General features: G+C 44.3%; 1 long non-coding RNA gene and 1 pseudogene across 1 annotated transcript; both read right to left on the reverse strand.

Moving 5' to 3' along the window:
- The window catches only part of LOC138638725 (cytochrome P450 2K1-like), a 250,088-nt pseudogene that overhangs the window by 20,764 nt on the left and 205,854 nt on the right, over positions 1-23,470 (reverse strand).
- LOC138638728 (uncharacterized) lies at positions 3,957-10,245 on the reverse strand. Its single transcript, XR_011312538.1, has 3 exons — positions 7,625-10,245; positions 7,372-7,524; positions 3,957-5,234 (listed from the first exon to the last, which is right to left on the reverse strand). It is a non-coding gene; the product is annotated as an uncharacterized lncRNA (long non-coding RNA).

Raw genomic sequence — 23,470 nt, forward strand, 5'->3', positions numbered from 1 at the left:
TACCGGATTCCGGAAGCCCGCCGTGAAGCCGTCTCCCGGGAAGTGATGGCAATGTTGGACTTAGGAGTCATTGAGGAGTCACACAGCGCCTGGTCCAGTCCAATTGTGTTGATACCTAAACCGGATGGCTCCATCCGGTTTTGTAATGACTTTAGGAAACTGAATGCAGTTTCTAAATTTGATGCGTACCCTATGCCCCGGGTCGATGAGTTGACCGACCGGCTTGGTAAAGCCCGATACATTACGACCCTGGATTTAACAAAGGGGTACTGGCAGATTCCTCTGGCCGAGGCGGCCAGAGAGAAGACGGCATTTGCTACACCGGAAGGTCTGTTCCAGTATGTCTATATGCCGTTTGGACTTCACGGAGCTCCCGCAACGTTCCAGAGATTGATGGATCGAGTCTTGAGGCCTCACAGACAGTACGCTTCTGCCTACCTGGATGACATCGTAATTTACAGCATGGACTGGGAAACTCATCTCCAGAAGGTACAAGCGGTGATTGATGACCTGCGAGATGCAGGTTTAACGGCAAACCCCAAGAAATGCCACATCGGGCTTGACGAAGCCCGATACTTGGGCTACGTGATTGGCCGAGGAGTGGTTAAACCCCAGATCGACAAAATACAGGCAATTCAGGGCTGGCCACAACCAGTGAACAAGAAACAAGTGCAGGCTTTCCTGGGGATTGCCGGCTATTATCGCCGGTTCATACCCAATTTTGCAGCCATGGCTACTCCCTTGACGGATCTTACCAAGGGGAAGGGTTCCGTCATGGTAAAATGGACCTCAGCTGCTGAAGAGGCCTTCCACAGCCTGAAACGGGCTTTGTGCTCTCAGCCCGTACTAGTGACTACTGATTTCAGCAGCGAGTTTGTGGTACAAACTGATGCCTCTGATACTGGTGTCAGAGCTGTACTTTCCCAGGTGAGGGACAGAGTCGAACACCCGGTCCTCTATCTCAGTCGGAAACTGAATGTACATGAGCAGAGGTATGCGGTGGTTGAAAAAGAGTGCCTAGCCATTAAATGGGCTCTCGACTCCCTCAAGCATTACCTGGCTGGTAGGAAGTTTAGGCTGGTCACAGACCATGCCCCTCTCAAGTGGATGCACCTCCACAAGGACCGTAATAGTCGGGTAACCCGGTGGTTCCTTGCCCTGCAGGCTTACTCTTTTACGGTGGAGCACCGACCTGGGGTGCAGATGGGGAACGCCGATGCCCTATCCCGAGTGCACTGTTTCAAAAGTGTTCTTGCTCGACCGGAGTGGTCTGAGCAAGGGGGGGGGGATATGTAAGACTCATGCTGGTGTGGTAGATGGAGGCAGGTATATCTCGCCCAGGTGTTTGTCCTATGTGAATTAGGCCACTCAGTATCTTCAGGGTGCTAATGGGTTAATGATTGCAGGAATAAAAGATGACCAGCTGGGTGTTTCCAGTGTCTGCCTGGGGCACACAGATTGCCTGCCTGTGTGGGACAAACGTGAGTGAGGAGCTCTGCTCAAGAATTGTGTGATGTTAGCTGGGTGGGAGAAGCCCCCCAGTTGTTGAGATAGCAACGTATTTGTTTAGTTAGTGCCGGACAGGTTAGGATTTATTTTAATGTTTTGTTTTTTTGTGTTGCTTTCACGTTAATAAATCTGACCTGAGGTCAGCCTGCTCAGAAACCTGCTGTACGCCTCAGATTCAATGCACAAACCACGTGTCCTTTGACCCCAGCAAAGGCGATCCCAGAGTGTTTTGTCACAATATATATATATATATATATATATATATATATATACAGTCATGGCCAAAAGTATTGACACCCCTGCAATTCTGTCAGATTATACTCATTTTCTTCCTGAAAATGATTGCAAACACAAATTATTTGGTATTATTATCTTCATTTAATTTGTCTTAAATGAAAAAACACAAAAGAGAATGAAGCAAAAAGCAAAACATTGATCATTTCACACAGAACTCCAAAAATGCCCCAGACAAAAGTATTGGCACCCTCAGCCTAATATTTGGTTGCACAACCTTTAGCCAAAATAACTGCGACCAACCGCTTCCGGTAACCATCAATGAGTTTCTTACAATGCTCTGCCGGAATTTTCGACCATTCTTTTTTGGCAAACTGCTCCAGGTCCCTGATATTTGAAGGGTGCCTTCTCCAAACTGCCATTTTTAGATCTCTCCACAGGTGTCCTATGGGATTCAGGTCTGGACTCATTGCTGGCCACCTTAGAAGTCTCCAGTGCTTTCTCTCAAACCATTTTCTAGTGCTTTTTGAAGAGTGTTTTGGGTCATTGTCCTGCTGGAAGACCCATGACCTCTGAGGGAGACCCAGCTTTCTCACACTGGGCCCTACATTATGCTGCAAAATTTGTTAGTAGTCTTCAGACTTCATAATGCCATGCACACGGTCAAGCAGTCCAGTGCCAGAGGCAGCAAAGCAACCCTAAAACATCAGGGAACCTCCACCATGTTTGACTGTAGGGACTGTGTTCTTTTCTTTGAATGCCTCTTTTTTTCTCCTGTAAACTCTATGTTGATGCCTTTGCCCAAAAAGCTCTACTTTTGTCTCATCTGACCAGAGAACATTCTTCCAAAACGTTTTAGGCTTTTTCAAGTAAGTTTTGGCAAACTCCAGCCTGGCTTTTTTATGTCTCGGGGTAAGAAGTGGGGTCTTCCTGGGTCTCCTACCATACAGTCCCTTTTCATTCAGACGCCGACGGATAGTACGGTTGACGTTGTTGTACCCTCGGACTGCATGGCAGCTTGAACTTGTTTGGATGTTAGTCGAGGTTCTTCATCCAACATCCACACAATCTTGCGTTGATATCTCTTGTCAATTTTTCTTTTCCGTCCACATCTAGGGAGGTTAGCCACAGTGCCATGGGCTTTAAACTTCTTGATGACACTGCGCACGGTAGACACAGCAACATCCAGTTCTTTGGAGATGGACTTGTAGCCTTGAGATTGCTCATGCTTCCTCACAATTTGGTTCCTCAAGTCCTTAGACAGATCTTTGGTCTTCTTTCTTTTCTCCATGCTCAATGTGGTACACACAAGGTCACAGGACAGAGGTTGAGCCAACTTTAATCCATGTCAACTGGCTGCAAGTGTGATGTAGTTATTGTCAACACCTGTTAGGTGCCACATGTAAGTTACAGGTGCTGTTAATTACAAAAATTAGAGAAGCATCACATGATTTTTCGAACAGTGCCAATACTTTTGTCCACCCCCTTTTTTATGTTTGGTGTGGAATTATTTCCAATTTGGCTTTAGGACAATACTTTTTGTATTTTTTCATTTAAGACAAGTTAAATGATAATAATAATACCAAATAATTTGTGTTTGCAATCATTTTCAGGAAGAAAATGTGTATTATCTGACAGAATTGCAGGGGTGTCAATACTTTTGCCCATGACTGTATATGTATATATATATATATATATATATATATATATATATATATATATATATATATATATATATATATATATATATATATATATATATATATATATATATATTAGGTGTCGAGTTCCCGCCGCTGCACAGGGGGAATCTCAAGCCATGTCGGCATGCGGTCTCCCATTCTACATCAGCCGCAGTGGAGCCTGCTTCGAAGAGATGTTGGTCCCAGGGTCTCGCTCAGCCTGATACTGTGCAAAGGGTTACTGCTTCCTTTCCAGGCTCTGCTTTTGTAGCCAGCACAGGTCAGCAGTAAGCAGGCTTTTCTGGGATTAAGTCCTGCTTTGCACACACTGAGCATGCCCACGGGAGGACCTCTCATTGGAGGTCGGGGGTCACACGCTCAGGTCCTGTAGCAGCTCCTATTGGACCACTAGGAATGTCCTAGTCTGCTGCAGCTATAAAAGCCTCAGAAAAAATACATGCCTAGGAAAGGCAGCTTTTGTAATAGATAAATACATCCAAACAGAGAACAAGAGAAAGCTATAGCCTTAAAATGATATACATGCTTTATTTCAATCAATTAAGAATAAACAAAAGAAAACAACGTAATAACGGTAAAAAGGCTGTGTGGAAACAAAGTGCAACTGATGCAATCGTTCCAAGCTGGAAACAGGCAGTGTCATGGGTCATCAAATAAGGGTATATATAAAGTGCAAAATGCAGCCAAAAGCGTATAAGTGCCAATGTTAGTTAGTAAAAGTGCTAATGTGCTATAGTGCAAAGTACCTATGCGGCAGAGGGAGGCTGGTAGGGGAAGGACTATGGGGCTTCACATAAAAGGAAGTTATCTGAGTAGGATATATGGCCTAAATAGGCTCCAAGAGAGTGAGCGAGTCCTAATGCAACAACCAAGGGTGATGACCCTGAAACAGTAACACACAGTGGCAAAGACACATTTACCTGCTAGCAGTGGAGCGAATCCCCGACGCGCGTTTCGCGTGTAGCTTTTACGAGGGGTAAGGTGTGGAAAGGGCATGCTTGCAGCTTATATCATGATTGGCAGCGGCTGAGGCAGCGCTCCCGCCGGGGGAGTCCACAGACGTCACTGGGCCTCGGCGTCACGCGGCAGCGGCGCTCCTCCCCACTCGACGCGTCAGAGCGGGGAGGTGGTACCGCGCCACAGCAGACGCGTTGCCCCAGCAACGCCAGAGCAGGAAGCCCGGCGGGAGCGCTCACCGCTGCAAGAGCGGCTTGTAGATGAAAGGGTATGTGCATCGGGCAGTGTATATGGGGCTAGCGAAGAGGAGAACGGCTGGCTGTCTTAAAAGGATAGATATACCAGGGAAAGCCTGATGGCGTGGACATAATACTTAGGTATCCAAGAGTGAGCCCACGATGGGGTTAAAGTGTGATAGGGGAAAATACAAAAACTAATGTGCCGTGGGGAATGTATGGTTAATACAAGGGCAGTTGTCTGCCGACTCTAAGGGAATGTGAAATATATAGCAAAGGTGGGAAGGGAAGAAAAGGCCATCTTGCATTCCATAAGACAACTATTCAAATATATATATATATTGATAACAATACATGTAAAAATAAAGACAAAACGAAAAGTGTTTGGAGAGACATATATGCAAATGTAGGAGACATAAACAACATGACATAACCGTTTCCAAAATTCCGCAGTTGAAAAATGTAGTCCCCATAAAGAGTAGATAGAATCACTGAAACTCGATGCAGTCTTCTGGTGCCAGCAGCAGGTGTCCAATATGTCCTCAATGTTCAATGGTAAGGAGGAAAACAAACAGGATATAGGTGATGAGGTATAGATCTATTATGGAAGGAAAGGTACAAGAATTAAAATCATGATAAAACAGCTAAAAAGAATAATAAAATATATTAGAGAAATGGGGCAAAACTGAGAATTTCGTTTAGACCGGAGGGCTGAACCGAGCCTATCCTGTGAATCCACCGGGCTTCTAGTTGGGCAAGGGATTTTCTCCAATTACCGCCTCTAGCATCTATATGAATTTTATCTATGCCCATTGCTTTTAAAAGGGATGCATCACAGCCATGTGCCACTTTAAAATGCTTTGGTACTGGTTTTAGGAGGGTCAGATCTTCAATTTCCCTGGCATTTATAATATCCCGATAGTGTTCCCTAATTCTTGTTTTTAGGGGTCTTGATGTAAGGCCCACATATACTTTCGGGCACGGGCAGGAGATGTAGTAGACTACACCAAAGGTGTCACATGTGATATGCTGCGTGATGGAGAATGTGGTTTTTCCATCGCATGATTTGAAGGTGGTGGACCGTAGCATATTGGGGCAAGCGATACAATTGCCACATGGGTAAAAAACCCATTTGGGTCCTTTCGACGAAAATGCCTTGTCCGGGGTAGACCCAGAGTAGTAGCTCCGGACCAATTGGTCTTTGAGGTTCGGGGATTTTTTGTATGTGACAGAGGGCTTATCCGGAAGATGCCTGGCAAGGGTGCGGTCAACTTTTAATAGTGGCCAGTATTTTGTAAGGGCCGCTTTCATATCCTTCCAATTGTGATTATATGTCGTGATGAAACGGATTTGTGTGCCAGATGCAGATTTGTTACGGGGTTTTAGTAAGTCAATACGATTGGCCCTTTCAGCTCTTTTGAGGCCTCTCTTTATGCTCCTATTTGAGTAGCCCCTATCCTGAAAACGGGTGGTTAGGGCAGCTGCCTGTTCACTAAAAAGCTTATCATCTGAGCATATACGCTTTGCCCTGAGAAATTGCCCTATGGGTATGCTGGTGATAAGGGGCAGAGGGTGGGAGGAAGTGGCGTGCAGGAGTGAATTTACCGCCGTGTCTTTTCGGTATATGCTGGTTTCTAGGCATCCACCCGGAGAGCCTAGTATTTGGATATCAAGAAAGTCAATGGCAGTTTGGCTTTGTTTGTGTGTGAGCCTGATGTTATACATATTGCCATTTAGTATCCCTATAAATTCAAGGAGATCCCGCTCTGGGCCCTGCCACACCATGAGGATGTCATCAATGTAGCGGGCCCAGAACAGGACCCGCTCAATATGTGCTACAGGTCTGGAGAAAAAGATGTCCCTCTCCCACATTCCCATAAAAAGATTCGCATAGGATGATGCGAAAGCCGCACCCATCGCGGTCCCCTGCTGTTGTTGGTAGATGCTTTGTTTGAAGATAAAAAAATTATGTTCAAGAGCAAACCTGAGGAGGGTGAGAAGAAAGTTAACAAAGTCGGGCGGATGTTCAGACATTTCCAGGAAGGTTTGCGTAGCCCTAATACCGTGCTGATGTTGGATAGAGGTATACAGGGATTCTACATCCATAGTTACCAGCCACATATCGGAGTCCAAATGAATGCCCTCTATCTTCCTAAGAACGTCACTGGTGTCTTTGACGTATGAAGGGAGATCCGCGACCAGAGGTTTGAGATGGTGATCCAAATACTTACAGATGGTTTCCGTCAAACTGCCGTTACCCGAGACTATAGGGCGTCCAGGGGGGTTGTGGGCGTTTTTATGAATTTTGGGTATAAAGTATATACACGCCATTCTAGGATAGATAGGTATTAAGTGATTTTTTAGGTCCATGGTTATGATGCCCTGATCAAACGCTCTGTCCAAGATGTCCTGCAACTCCCCTTTAAATTTGACCGAGGGGTTGAAAGTTAGTTTTTTGTAACAGGAGGTGTCCCTTAACTGTCGGAAGGCCTCTCTCTCGTACATTTGTACGGGCCAGACCACCACGTTACCCCCCTTATCTGCCTGTTTGATCACGACCCCTTTAAGTCTTTTGAGTTCAGAAAGGGCTGTCCTTTGTGAGTACGTCAGGTTATGATTGGTCACGGGAATTTTTATCCGTTCAAATTCTTGGGTGACAAGTTTGACAAATAACTCAATATTGGGAAATAGGTTGAGTGGGGGGAATTTTTTGGGGATGGGAGGAGTGAATTTACCTGGAGGCGTAGGGTCTGGTGGCTCGTCACTGAGTTCCTCAAGGATAGCGATGGCACGTAGCTCATCCTCAGACCATGTCTCCTCAGATTGTGGCTTGTCATGGAGTTTTTTCAAGACTAGCTTGCGGGCAAAAAGCTGGAGGTCTTTGATGGCTAGGAAGGGATCAAATGAGGATGAGGGTGAAAAGGATAATCCTAAACCAAGTACCTCAATTTGAGATGGCGAGAGGGTGACATTTGATAGGTTAATTACCTGCATTTTAGAGGAAGGTGGATTGCTTGGTCGTCCGTGAGTTTTAATTGGCGTATTGTTCCTTTTAGTGGGATAGTTTTTACGCAGATTGTAGGCTCGCTGCTGGGAGCTGCCACTCTCACGTGAAGAAGTGGATGATATAGAGGAAGAGCGCGTAGGGGTGCGCTCATGTCTCTCGCCAGAAGGCCATTTGTAAATGGAGCCGTTGTTAAAGTCAGTCAAATCCCTTTGAAATTTCCTGGCCTTTGTTTCTTTTACTTCTTTCTCCCATATTGTAAATTGGCTATCAATATCCTTATTGATAGCCTCAATCTCTGCTGATGGTAGATTCTCAAGTAGCTTAGAGCGGGTCGACTCTATGTCGGTGTCTAGTTTTTCAAGGGTTTTTTTATTATTCCCTATTAAGAGCTCAATCAGAGATCTAGAGCAGGAGGTACATGATTCCTCCCACCTTGTCCTAAAAACGACATCCTCAATAGGAAAAGAGGGCATTATACGTATGCGTAAACCCCTAGGAATTAAGCCCTTGGCCAGGTAGCTTTCTAGGGAGGCTTTGTTCCACCAGGTCCTAGTCCTTTTCTTAAGGAGATATTTCAACGTATTTCTCAACTCAGTTTTTTGCCCATTCTCAGTAGTACTAAATTGCACAGTGTCCCCACAAAATACCGTATCAACGCAAGAGAGCCAGGTTTTGTCCCTTGCTTTATAATCCATCCTGGCACGTGGATGAAAACCTGTAACTGGTACAGAAAATAACAATAGCCTCAGAAAAATACATGCCTAGGAAAGGCAGCTTTTGTAATAGATAAATACATCCAAACAGAGAACAAGAGAAAGCTATAGCCTTAAAATGATATACATACTTTATTTCAATCAATTAAGAATAAACAAAAGAAAACAACGTAATAACGGTAAAAAGGCTGTGTGGAAACAAAGTGCAACTGATGCAATCGTTCCAAGCTGGAAACAGGCAGTGTCATGGGTCATCAAATAAGGGTATATATAAAGTGCAAAATGCAGCCAAAAGCGTATAAGTGCCAATGTTAGTTAGTAAAAGTGCTAATGTGCTATAGTGCAAAGTACCTATGCGGCAGAGGGAGGCTGGTAGGGAAAATCATGCGATGGAAAAACAACATTCTCCATCACGCAGCATATCACATGTGACACCTTTGGTGTAGTCTACTACATCTCCTGCCCGTGCCCGAAAGTATATGTGGGCCTTACATCAAGACCCCTAAAAACAAGAATTAGGGAACACTATCGTGATAATATACATGCCAGGGAAATTGAAGATCTGACCCTCCTAAAACCGGTACCAAAGCATTTTAAAGTGGCACATGGCTGTGATGCATCCCTTTTAAAAGCAATGGGCATAGATAAAATTCATATAGACGCTAGAGGCGGTAATTGGAGAAAATCCCTTACCCAACTAGAAGCCGGGGGGATTCACAGGATAGGCTCGGTTCAGCCCTCCGGTCTAAACGAAATTCTCAGTTTCGCCCCATTTCTCTAATATATTTTATTATTCTTTTTAGCTGTTTTATCATGATTTTAATTCTTGTACCTTTCCTTCCATAATAGATCTATACCTCATCACCTATATCCTGCTTATGTTTTCCTCCTTACCATTGAACATTGCGGACATATTGGACACCTGCTGCTGGCACCAGAAGACTGCATCGAGTTTCAGTGATTTTATCTACTCTTTATGGGGACTACATTTTTCAACTGCGGAATTTTGGAAACGGTTATGTCATGTTGTTTATGTCTCCTACATTTGCATATATGTCTCTCCAAACACTTTTCGTTTTGTCTTTATTTTTACATGTATTGTTATCAATATATATATATATATATATATATTTGAATAGTTGTCTTATGGAATGTAAGATGGCCTTTTCTTCCCTTCCCACCTTTGCTATATATTTCACATTCCCTTAGAGTCGGCAGACAACTGCCCTTGTATTAACCATACATTCCCCACGGCACATTAGTTTTTGTATTTTCCCCTATCACACTTTAACCCCATCGTGGGCTCACTCTTGGATACCTAAGTATTATGTCCACGCCATCAGGCTTTCCCTGGTATATCTATCCCCTTTAGACAGCCAGCCGTTCTCCTCTTCGCTAGCCCCATATACACTGCCCGATGCACATACCCTTTCATCTACAAGCCGCTCTTGCAGCGGTGAGCGCTCCCGCCGGGCTTCCTGCTCTGGCGTTGCTGGGGCAACGCCTCTGCTGTGGCGCGGTACCACCTCCCCGCTCTGACGCGTCGAGCGGGGAGGAGCGCCGCTGCCGCGTGACACCAAGGCCCAGTGACATCTGTGGACTCCCCCGGCGGGAGCGCCACCTCAGCCGCTGCCAATCATGATATAAGCTGCAAGCATGCCCTTTCCACACCTTACCCCTCGTAAAAGCTACACGCGAAACGCGCGTCGGGGATTCGCTCCACTGCTGGCAGGTAAATGTGTCTTTGCCACTGTGCGCTACTGTTTCAGGGTCATCACCCTTAGTTGTTGCATTAGGACTCGCTCACTCTCTTGGAGTCTATTTAGGCCATATATCCTACTCAGATAACTTCCATTTATGTGAAGCCCCATAGTCCTTCCCCTACCAGCCTCCCTCTGCCGCATAGGTACTTTGCACTATAGCACATTAGCACTTTTACTAACTAACATTGGCACTTATACGCTTTTGGCTGCATTTTGCACTTTATATATACCCTTATTTGATGACCCATGACACTGCCTGTTTCCAGCTTGGAACGATTGCATCAGTTGCACTTTGTTTCCACACAGCCTTTTTACCGTTATTACGTTGTTTTCTTTTGTTTATTCTTAATTGATTGAAATAAAGTATGTATATCATTTTAAGGCTATAGCTTTCTCTTGTTCTCTGTTTGGATGTATTTATCTATTACAAAAGCTGCCTTTCCTAGGCATGTATTTTTTCTGAGGCTATTGTTATTTTCTGTACCAGTTACAGGTTTTCATCCACGTGCCAGGATGGATTATAAAGCAAGGGACAAAACCTGGCTCTCTTGCGTTGATACGGTATTTTGTGGGGACACTGTGCAATTTAGTACTACTGAGAATGGGCAAAAAACTGAGTTGAGAAATACGTTGAAATATCTCCTTAAGAAAAGGACTAGGACCTGGTGGAACAAAGCCTCCCTAGAAAGCTACCTGGCCAAGGGCTTAATTCCTAGGGGTTTACGCATACGTATAATGCCCTCTTTTCCTATTGAGGATGTCATTTTTAGGACAAGGTGGGAGGAATCATGTACCTCCTGCTCTAGATCTCTGATTGAGCTCTTAATAGGGAATAATAAAAAAACCCTTGAAAAACTAGACACCGACATAGAGTCGACCCGCTCTAAGCTACTTGAGAATCTACCATCAGCAGAGATTGAGGCTATCAATAAGGATATTGATAGCCAATTTACAATATGGGAGAAAGAAGTAAAAGAAACAAAGGCCAGGAAATTTCAAAGGGATTTGACTGACTTTAACAACGGCTCCATTTACAAATGGCCTTCTGGCGAGAGACGTGAGCGCACCCCTACGCGCTCTTCCTCTATATCATCCACTTCTTCACGTGAGAGTGGCAGCTCCCAGCAGCGAGCCTACAATCTGCGTAAAAACTATCCCACTAAAAGGAACAATACGCCAATTAAAACTCACGGACGACCAAGCAATCCACCTTCCTCTAAAATGCAGGTAATTAACCTATCAAATGTCACCCTCTCGCCATCTCAAATTGAGGTACTTGGTTTAGGATTATCCTTGTCACCCTCATCCTCATTTGATCCCTTCCTAGCCATCAAAGACCTCCAGCTTTTTGCCCGCAAGCTAGTCTTGAAAAAACTCCATGACAAGCCACAATCTGAGGAGACATGGTCTGAGGATGAGCTACGTGCCATCGCTATCCTTGAGGAACTCAGTGACGAGCCACCAGACCCTACGCCTCCAGGTAAATTCACTCCTCCCATCCCCAAAAAATTCCCCCCACTCAACCTATTTCCCAATATTGAGTTATTTGTCAAACTTGTCACCCAAGAATTTGAACGGATAAAAATTCCCGTGACCAATCACAACCTGACGTACTCACAAAGGACAGCCCTTTCTGAACTCAAAAGGCTTAAAGGGGTCGTGATCAAACAGGCAGATAAGGGGGGTAACGTGGTGGTCTGGCCCGTACAAATGTACGAGAGAGAGGCCTTCCGACAGTTAAGGGACACCTCCTGTTACAAAAAACTAACTTTCAACCCCTCGGTCAAATTTAAAGGGGAGTTGCAGGACATCTTGGACAGAGCGTATGATCAGGGCATCATAACCATGGACCTAAAAAATCACTTAATACCTCTCTATCCTAGAATGGCGTGTATATACTTTATACCCAAAATTCATAAAAACGCCCACAACCCCCCTGGACGCCCTATAGTCTCGGGTAACGACAGTTTGACGGAAACCATCTGTAAGTATTTGGATCACCATCTCAAACCTCTGGTCGCGGATCTCCCTTCATACGTCAAAGACACCAGTGACGTTCTTAGGAAGATAGAGGGCATTCCTTTGGACTCCGATATGTGGCTGGTAACTATGGATGTAGAATCCCTGTATACCTCTATCCAACATCAGCACGGTATTAGGGCTACGCAAACCTTCCTGGAAATGTCTGAACATCCGCCCGACTTTGTTAACTTTCTTCTCACCCTCCTCAGGTTTGCTCTTGAACATAATTTTTTTATCTTCAAACAAAGCATCTACCAACAACAGCAGGGGACCGCGATGGGTGCGGCTTTCGCATCATCCTATGCGAATCTTTTTATGGGAATGTGGGAGAGGGACATCTTTTTCTCCAGACCTGTAGCACATATTGAGCGGGTCCTGTTCTGGGCCCGCTACATTGATGACATCCTCATGGTGTGGCAGGGCCCAGAGCGGGATCTCCTTGAATTTATAGGGATACTAAATGACAATATGTATAACATCAGGCTCACACACAAACATAGCCAAACTGCCATTGACTTTCTTGATATCCAAATACTAGGCTCTCCGGGTGGATGCCTAGAAACCAACATATACCGAAAAGACACGGCGGTAAATTCACTCCTGCACGCCACTTCCTCCCACCCTCTGCCCCTTATCACCAGCATACCCATAGGGCAATTTCTCAGGGCAAAGCGTATATGCTCAGATGATAAGCTTTTTAGTGAACAGGCAGCTGCCCTAACCACCCGTTTTCAGGATAGGGGCTACTCAAATAGGAGCATAAAGAGAGGCCTCAAAAGAGCTGAAAGGGCCAATCGTATTGGCTTACTAAAACCCCGTAACAAATCTGCATTTGGCACCCAAATCCGTTTCATCACGACATATAATCACAATTGGAAGGATATGAAAGCGGCCCTTACAAAATACTGGCCACTATTAAAAGTTGACCGCACCCTTGCCAGGCATCTTCCGGATAAGCCCTCTGTCACATACAAAAAATCCCCGAACCTCAAAGACCAATTGGTCCGGAGCTACTACTCTGGGTCTACCCCGGACAAGGCATTTTCGTCGAAAGGACCCAAATGGGGTTTTTACCCATGTGGCAATTGTATCACTTGCCCCAATATGCTACGGTCCACCACCTTCAAATCATGCGATGGAAAAACCACATTCTCCATCACGCAGCATATCACATGTGACACCTTTGGTGTAGTCTACTACATCTCCTGCCCGTGCCCGAAAGTATATGTGGGCCTTACATCAAGACCCCTAAAAACAAGAATTAGGGAACGCTATCGGGATATTATAAATGCCAGGGAAATTGAAGATCTGACCCTCCTAAAACCGGTACCAAAGCATTTTAAAGTGGCACATGGCTGTGATGCATCCCTTTTAAAAGCAATGGGCATAGATAAAATTCATATAGACGCTAGAGGCGGTAATTGGAGAAAATCCCTTGCCCAACTAGAAGCCCGGTGGATTCACAGGATAGGCTCGGTTCAGCCCTCCGGTCTAAACGAAATTCTCAGTTTCGCCCCATTTCTCTAATATATTTTATTATTCTTTTTAGCTTTTTTATCATGATTTTAATTCTTGTACCTTTCCTTCCATAATAGATCTATACCTCATCACCTATATCCTGTTTATGTTTTCCTCCTTACCATTGAACATTGCGGACATATTGGACACCTGCTGCTGGCACCAGAAGACTGCATCGAGTTTCAGTGATTCTATCTACTCTTTATGGGGACTACATTTTTTAACTGCGGAATTTTGGAAACGGTTATGTCATGTTGTTTATGTCTCCTACATTTGCATATATGTCTCTCCAAACACTTTTCGTTTTGTCTTTATTTTTACATGTATTGTTATCAATATATATATATATTTGAATAGTTGTCTTATGGAATGTAAGATGGCCTTTTCTTCCCTTCCCACCTTTGCTATATATTTCACATTCCCTTAGAGTCGGCAGACAACTGCCCTTGTATTAACCATACATTCCCCACGGCACATTAGTTTTTGTATTTTCCCCTACCACACTTTAACCCCATCGTGGGCTCACTCTTGGATACCTAAGTATTATGTCCACGCCATCAGGCTTTCCCTGGTATATCTATCCTTTTAAGACAGCCAGCCGTTCTCCTCTTCGCTAGCCCCATATACACTGCCCGATGCACATACCCTTTCATCTACAAGCCGCTCTTGCAGCGGTGAGCGCTCCCGCCGGGCTTCCTGCTCTGGTGTTGCTGGGGCAACGCGTCTGCTGTGGCGCGGTACCACCTCCCCGCTCTGACGCATCGAGTGGGGAGGAGCGCCGCTGCCGCGTGACGCCGAGGCCCAGTGACGTCTGTGGACTCCCCCGGCGGGAGCGCCGCCTCAGCCGCTGCCAATCATGATATAAGCTGCAAGCATGCCCTTTCCACACCTTACCCCTCGTAAAAGCTACACGCGAAACGCGCGTCGGGGAATCGCTCCACTGCTAGCAGGTAAATGTGTCTTTGCCACTGTGCGTAACTGTTTCAGGGTCATCACCCTTGGTTGTTGCATTAGGACTCGCTCACTCTCTTGGAGCCTATTTAGGCCATATATCCTACTCAGATAACTTCCATTTATGTGAAGCCCCATAGTCCTTCCCCTACCAGCCTCCCTCTGCCGCATAGGTACTTTGCACTATAGCACATTAGCACTTTTACTAACTAACATTGGCACTTATACGCTTTTGGCTGCATTTTGCACTTTATATATACCCTTATTTGATGACCCATGACACTGCCTGTTTCCAGCTTGGAACGATTGCATCAGTTGCACTTTGTTTCCACACAGCCTTTTTACCGTTATTACGTTGTTTTCTTTTGTTTATTCTTAATTGATTGAAATAAAGTATGTATATCATTTTAAGGCTATAGCTTTCTCTTGTTCTCTGTTTGGATGTATTTATCTATTACAAAAGCTGCCTTTCCTAGGCATGTATTTTTTCTGAGGCTATTGTTATTTTCTGTACCAGTTACAGGTTTTCATCCACGTGCCAGGATGGATTATAAAGCAAGGGACAAAACCTGGCTCTCTTGCGTTGATACGGTATTTTGTGGGGACACTGTGCAATTTAGTACTACTGAGAATGGGCAAAAAACTGAGTTGAGAAATACGTTGAAATATCTCCTTAAGAAAAGGACTAGGACCTGGTGGAACAAAGCCTCCCTAGAAAGCTACCTGGCCAAGGGCTTAATTCCTAGGGGTTTACGCATACGTATAATGCCCTCTTTTCCTATTGAGGATGTCATTTTTAGGACAAGGTGGGAGGAATCATGTACCTCCTGCTCTAGATCTCTGATTGAGCTCTTAATAGGGAATAATAAAAAAACCCTTGAAAAACTAGACACCGACATAGAGTCGACCCGCTCTAAGCTACTTGAGAATCTACCATCAGCAGAGATTGAGGCTATCAATAAGGATATTGATAGCCAATTTACAATATGGGAGAAAGAAGTAAAAGAAACAAAGGCCAGGAAATTTCAAAGGGATTTGACTGACTTTAACAACGGCTCCATTTACAAATGGCCTTCTGGCGAGAGACGTGAGCGCACCCCTACGCGCTCTTCCTCTATATCATCCACTTCTTCACGTGAGAGTGGCAGCTCCCAGCAGCGAGCCTACAATCTGCGTAAAAACTATCCCACTAAAAGGAACAATACGCCAATTAAAACTCACGGACGACCAAGCAATCCACCTTCCTCTAAAATGCAGGTAATTAACCTATCAAATGTCACCCTCTCGCCATCTCAAATTGAGGTACTTGGTTTAGGATTATCCTTTTCACCCTCATCCTCATTTGATCCCTTCCTAGCCATCAAAGACCTCCAGCTTTTTGCCCGCAAGCTAGTCTTGAAAAAACTCCATGACAAGCCACAATCTGAGGAGACATGGTCTGAGGATGAGCTACGTGCCATCGCTATCCTTGAGGAACTCAGTGACGAGCCACCAGACCCTACGCCTCCAGGTAAATTCACTCCTCCCATCCCCAAAAAATTCCCCCCACTCAACCTATTTCCCAATATTGAGTTATTTGTCAAACTTGTCACCCAAGAATTTGAACGGATAAAAATTCCCGTGACCAATCATAACCTGACGTACTCACAAAGGACAGCCCTTTCTGAACTCAAAAGGCTTAAAGGGGTCGTGATCAAACAGGCAGATAAGGGGGGTAACGTGGTGGTCTGGCCCGTACAAATGTACGAGAGAGAGGCCTTCCGACAGTTAAGGGACACCTCCTGTTACAAAAAACTAACTTTCAACCCCTCGGTCAAATTTAAAGGGGAGTTGCAGGACATCTTGGACAGAGCGTATGATCAGGGCATCATAACCATGGACCTAAAAAATCACTTAATACCTCTCTATCCTAGAATGGCGTGTATATACTTTATACCCAAAATTCATAAAAACGCCCACAACCCCCCTGGACGCCCTATAGTCTCGGGTAACGACAGTTTGACGGAAACCATCTGTAAGTATTTGGATCACCATCTCAAACCTCTGGTCGCGGATCTCCCTTCATACGTAAAAGACACCAGTGACGTTCTTAGGAAGATAGAAGGCATTCCTTTGGACTCCGATATGTGGCTGGTAACTATGGATGTAGAATCCCTGTATACCTCTATCCAACATCAGCACGGTATTAGGGCTACGCAAACCTTCCTGGAAATGTCTGAACATCCGCCCGACTTTGTTAACTTTCTTCTCACCCTCCTCAGGTTTGCTCTTGAACATAATTATTTTATCTTCAAACAAAGCATCTACCAACAACAGCAGGGGACCGCGATGGGTGCGGCTTTCGCATCATCCTATGCGAATCTTTTTATGGGAATGTGGGAGAGGGACATCTTTTTCTCCAGACCTGTAGCACATATTGAGCGGGTCCTGTTCTGGGCCCGCTACATTGATGACATCCTCATGGTGTGGCAGGGCCCAGAGCGGGATCTCCTTGAATTTATAGGGATACTAAATGACAATATGTATAACATCAGGCTCACACACAAACATAGTCAAACTGCCATTGACTTTCTTGATATCCAAATACTAGGCTCTCCGGGTGGATGCCTAGAAACCAACATATACCGAAAAGACACGGCGGTAAATTCACTCCTGCACGCCACTTCCTCCCACCCTCTGCCCCTTATCACCAGCATACCCATAGGGCAATTTCTCAGGGCAAAGCGTATATGCTCAGATGATAAGCTTTTTAGTGAACAGGCAGCTGCCCTAACCACCCGTTTTCAGGATAGGGGCTACTCAAATAGGAGCATAAAGAGAGGCCTCAAAAGAGCTGAAAGGGCCAATCGTATTGGCTTACTAAAACCCCGTAACAAATCTGCATTTGGCACCCAAATCCGTTTCATCACGACATATAATCACAATTGGAAGGATATGAAAGCGGCCCTTACAAAATACTGGCCACTATTAAAAGTTGACCGCACCCTTGCCAGGCATCTTCCGGATAAGCCCTCTGTCACATACAAAAAATCCCCGAACCTCAAAGACCAATTGGTCCGGAGCTACTACTCTGGGTCTACCCCGGACAAGGCATTTTCGTCGAAAGGACCCAAATGGGGTTTTTACCCATGTGGCAATTGTATCACTTGCCCCAATATGCTACGGTCCACCACCTTCAAATCATGCGATGGAAAAACCACATTCTCCATCACGCAGCATATCACATGTGACACCTTTGGTGTAGTCTACTACATCTCCTGCCCGTGCCCGAAAGTATATGTGGGCCTTACATCAAGACCCCTAAAAACAAGAATTAGGGAACGCTATCGGGATATTATAAATGCCAGGGAAATTGAAGATCTGACCCTCCTAAAACCGGTACCAAAGCATTTTAAAGTGACACATGGCTGTGATGCATCCCTTTTAAAAGCAATGGGCATAGATAAAATTCATATAGACGCTAGAGGCGGTAATTGGAGAAAATCCCTTGCCCAACTAGAAGCCCGGTGGATTCACAGGATAGGCTCGGTTCAGCCCTCCGGTCTAAACGAAATTCTCAGTTTCGCCCCATTTCTCTAATATATTTTATTATTCTTTTTAGCTTTTTTATCATGATTTTAATTCTTGTACCTTTCCTTCCATAATAGATCTATACCTCATCACCTATATCCTGTTTATGTTTTCCTCCTTACCATTGAACATTGCGGACATATTGGACACCTGCTGCTGGCACCAGAAGACTGCATCGAGTTTCAGTGATTCTATCTACTCTTTATGGGGACTACATTTTTTAACTGCGGAATTTTGGAAACGGTTATGTCATGTTGTTTATGTCTCCTACATTTGCATATATGTCTCTCCAAACACTTTTCGTTTTGTCTTTATTTTTACATGTATTGTTATCAATATATATATATATTTGAATAGTTGTCTTATGGAATGTAAGATGGCCTTTTCTTCCCTTCCCACCTTTGCTATATATTTCACATTCCCTTAGAGTCGGCAGACAACTGCCCTTGTATTAACCATACATTCCCCACGGCACATTAGTTTTTGTATTTTCCCCTACCACACTTTAACCCCATCGTGGGCTCACTCTTGGATACCTAAGTATTATGTCCACGCCATCAGGCTTTCCCTGGTATATCTATCCTTTTAAGACAGCCAGCCGTTCTCCTCTTCGCTAGCCCCATATACACTGCCCGATGCACATACCCTTTCATCTACAAGCCGCTCTTGCAGCGGTGAGCGCTCCCGCCGGGCTTCCTGCTCTGGCGTTGCTGGGGCAACGCGTCTGCTGTGGCGCGGTACCACCTCCCCGCTCTGACGCGTCGAGTGGGGAGGAGCGCCGCTGCCGCGTGACGCCGAGGCCCAGTGACGTCTGTAGACTCCCCCGGCGGGAGCGCCGCCTAAGCCGCTGCCAATCATGATATAAGCTGCAAGCATGCCCTTTCCACACCTTACCCCTCGTAAAAGCTACACGCGAAACGCGCGTCGGGGAATCGCTCCACTGCTAGCAGGTAAATGTGTCTTTGCCACTGTGCGTTACTGTTTCAGGGTCATCACCCTTGGTTGTTGCATTAGGACTCGCTCACTCTCTTGGAGCCTATTTAGGCCATATATCCTACTCAGATAACTTCCATTTATGTGAAGCCCCATAGTCCTTCCCCTACCAGCCTCCCTCTGCCGCATAGGTACTTTGCACTATAGCACATTAGCACTTTTACTAACTAACATTGGCACTTATACGCTTTTGGCTGCATTTTGCACTTTATATATACCCTTATTTGATGACCCATGACACTGCCTGTTTCCAGCTTGGAACGATTGCATCAGTTGCACTTTGTTTCCACACAGCCTTTTTACCGTTATTACGTTGTTTTCTTTTGTTTATTCTTAATTGATTGAAATAAAGCATGTATATCATTTTAAGGCTATAGCTTTCTCTTGTTCTCTGTTTGGATGTATGCAGCTATAAAAGGTTCACATGGCCGCACGGCCATGCGCTAGTATCAACCTATGTTATGAGCTTTGCTATCTTGTGGTCATGAATGCATGTGGTCAGGGTTGGCTGAAATAAGCCCCTAGAATACCGGCATCTCCGGTGAGTATGTATTCAGGGCTGGCATATAGCCACTAGAACTCCGGCTCCACCGGAGAGGAGTTGTTCGTGTGCTAGGCTGACTGCATGACCACTCTTTGCTTTTGCTCAGTTAGGTAGCTGTGATCCTCTGTGAGCTTAACAGGGCACAGCGTTCTCATATCTTTGCGATTCTGTGAAGTAACAGAGTTCACTTATCCCGCCATATAGCGCTGCCATTTGCTAGCAGCAGGTTTCTCTCCTGCACGGTGAACCCAGGGTTGTGAACGCACCTATTTAACATATATATTTACTCTGTGCGTTCCGCCTGCCCTAATATATATATATATATATATATATATATATATATATATATATATATATATAGTGGTGAAATGCTACCTGAGTGGGGGGCACTCGCTTGGCACGAGATTTAAGCACTCAGGCACGGTTTCTCTACTTAAACAGTCTTATTCGGTTTATTAGACATCATAAACCATAACACAAACAGTTCTTTACATACATCAACGGAACATTTTCACCACCGACAGTCTGTTTCAATGGCAGATACATCTGTGCCCATAACCACTTGTTATCTGAAGTTACCTTACAGGAGCTCCGGCTCCATACACTGACTCCTGTCAGTGCTGGTTCACAGGGGAAAACTGTCTCACTGGGATCACCGTCCTTGTGACCAGGGCACCTTGGATAGTCCAGACCCGCAGTAGGAACTGTAGCTTCACCAACACAGAAGCTGTCACACACTCTGTAGATGCAGCCTATCCATGAGCTTTCAGGAAGTCCCGTCACAGGCACTTCCAACACAGGCCATCAGTCCATGGTCTTACCAGGTGCTTGCAGGACTCCAGTCCTTCCCAGGACAATCCAATACCCTGAGCATTCCAGGACTCACACTCTCACCAGGCGTTTGCAGGACTCCAGTCCATCCCAGGACAATCCAACACCCTGAGCATTCAGGTCCACAGTCTTTCTAAGTTCTTCCAGGACGTCTCCACTCCCAGGAGACTCCAACACAGACCTGACCTTGCACATGGTCCATACAGATCCATACACTCTTCAACCACGTGACCAGACCTCAGTCACATTTTATGGTTGTAACCACTCCCCTAGATGGGAGCGTGTGTGGTTAGCCAGCCCCGCCCAGCTCACCAGCTAACCCTATAAGCCCACCCTTATAAGTAAACACAACAAACGCTTGTGGAACTATAAGTCACAGCATAACCATATCATTTTGGACTTACAGCACAGAGCACCTCTGCGACACATACCGGCCATTTACAATCCTGCCAGACTTTGTCTCATCCCCATTATTATGCCTCCAAGCGCATCCTTAAGCACACACACAGCACCCCCTGGCTGTAACAATATATATATATTTCAAATACAAAATTTTTATTATGAAAAAATAATCAAAGTACAATGAACCCTATACATTTTTGGTATTACCATTAGAGCAGTTAAAATGTAAGTAAACAAAAATACGAATAACTTGAGGAATTTGACTTCATTTATATGATAAGCAGAGTGTTCACAGGAGGACAATGGGTCTATAAGCACCAAAATCAGAATATCTGTGAACATTTGTTAAATGAATGGAAAATACCTGTCCATAAAGGGTTATACAATACTTATCACTATGTAGAAAATAGGCACATGGTGGTTTCAAAAAAACAAAACATCATCTCTTGGACCTTTGACGTTCCTCTGCACCACTGCCCATGCCCTGAATCTCCTCCTTCCTTTTCTGTCTGATTGCTTCACAAAATACTCCATCCATACTGATTGAAACATAACATGAGAACACCAACTGGATGAGGAAGCAAGGAGACTGGCTGGGGAAACTGGCCAAAGGCTGCCAAGTGATTATCTATGCCAAAGTAAATAGTGGAGACCACTTAAATTTGGCGCTACAAACAAATAAGGATCAATATTTATTTTTCTTACTTTGGGAAGGAGATATCCTCTGAAGTTTACATCTTGAGTAGTAGCGTGGGACATATTGGCTGGAAGAATGTTTCCAAATCGCTGAATCTCGTGGATGACGGCATCAGTATACGGCATCTCTTTACGATGAATGACCTGGGGCTCATTTGATCCAATAACTTTATCGATCTCACTTTGGACCTTTTCTATTTCCAACACAAACACATAAAACTATATGTAAAAAAAGGATATTTGGTGAGAACTTTCATCCATAAAACTAGGTTCACATTTCGTTAACAGCAGCCTGTTTAACACATGTGTTAACTGGCTGCTGTTAACGCAAGTGCCAATATGCCATATCGCTAGCGCAGATAGAGCTAGCAGGTGCTCTATCTGCGCTAGCAGTGACGGACCCAGAATTGCTGCAGCCCGCATTTTGGGCGTGCGCCAGCGATGGGCCCGAAATAGAGCTAAATGGCAGCGTTAACAGACTGTGTTACACTGCGTTATGCCATGGTGTAATGCAGTCCATCTGACGGACTGATAAAACGCAATCTGAACCTAGCCCAAAAGTGAAAACATTTCAGCCTGATTTCCATTTTGGCATTTGATATCATCAAGGTTGTCATGAAATTGTAGGTTACGTAACCTTAATTTCCCCCCTGTATTAAAAATTCTTACCATATTCTTCTGTAGACAAATTTTGAGATTGTAATTTTCCCTAAACGGAAAGTTATTTTTGTTTGAATAATTTTTATTTGGGGAAATTTTACAATATCAGGGTAGGGGGAAAGGTTAAATGCGACAATATTACATGAGTTGAAATTCAACATTTATAATATTATCGGAGTATGTCGAATAATACCATAGAAACAATATGAAGAATAATAATATAAATTTACACAGGATAATGGGAAAAGGGGAAAGGGAAAAAGAGAAGAAAAAAAAGGGGGTAGAGGTGAACTTGGATACGGTAGGATAAAGGGGAAATTAGGGATAAAACAATTAAAAGAAAGGGGAACAGGGCAAAACAATAGTCCACTGAGAGTGGTGACACGGTAAAGAGCAACAATCTTAAAAGATTTCCACTTGACATATCTACTGGCTATAGAGCCGTATCAATCAGCTGTAAAGGACTCTGCATGGGTAGAAAAAAATGAATTCCATAAGACATATACTTTGTAAGGCAGTTGTTGTTCAAGGCAAAAACTAATTTGAAGGTGTTGTCGGATGCTAATCTGTTTAGTAGCATATTGAGACTGGGAATGGTCTCGGATTTCCACCTGGCACCTAGAAGCATTTTGGCAACTGAGAAAATATGAGAGAAGATTAATTTAATATCTATGGGAAGAGAGTCAGAGTCTAGGGACAAAAGAGAAAGTTTAGGAGACATAATTAATTTGTATTTCCATATTTTAAAAATAAGATCATAAACCTCCTTCCAAAAGGGTTTTATTTTTAGACACAACCAAAAAATGTCCATTATATTGTCTTTAGATCCACATCCTCTCCAACATGTGTCTGGATCAGACAAGAGAGCTGAGATGAGTCTAACAGGGGTAAGATACCATCTTGCAAGAATTTTAAATTAAATTTCCTGAATGTTGGAGTTCATATTGTTTTTATACATCAATTTGAAGGTTTGTTGCCAAGTTTTAGTAGAATTTTTTTTTTTATTTACATCTGGTTCCCATTTGATTATGTGATTTTGATTGACAAATTCTGTGTCTAAATGAAAAAGAGTTTATATACTTTTCATATTCCACACTGAAACCAAATGGGGATTTCTTAAATGAGTATTAATAGCCTTAGATAAAACTAAGGGGAGAGATATTT

The sequence above is a fragment of the Ranitomeya imitator genome, chromosome 5 (assembly GCF_032444005.1).
Source record: "Ranitomeya imitator isolate aRanImi1 chromosome 5, aRanImi1.pri, whole genome shotgun sequence".
Taxonomy (NCBI): Eukaryota; Metazoa; Chordata; class Amphibia; order Anura; family Dendrobatidae; genus Ranitomeya; species Ranitomeya imitator.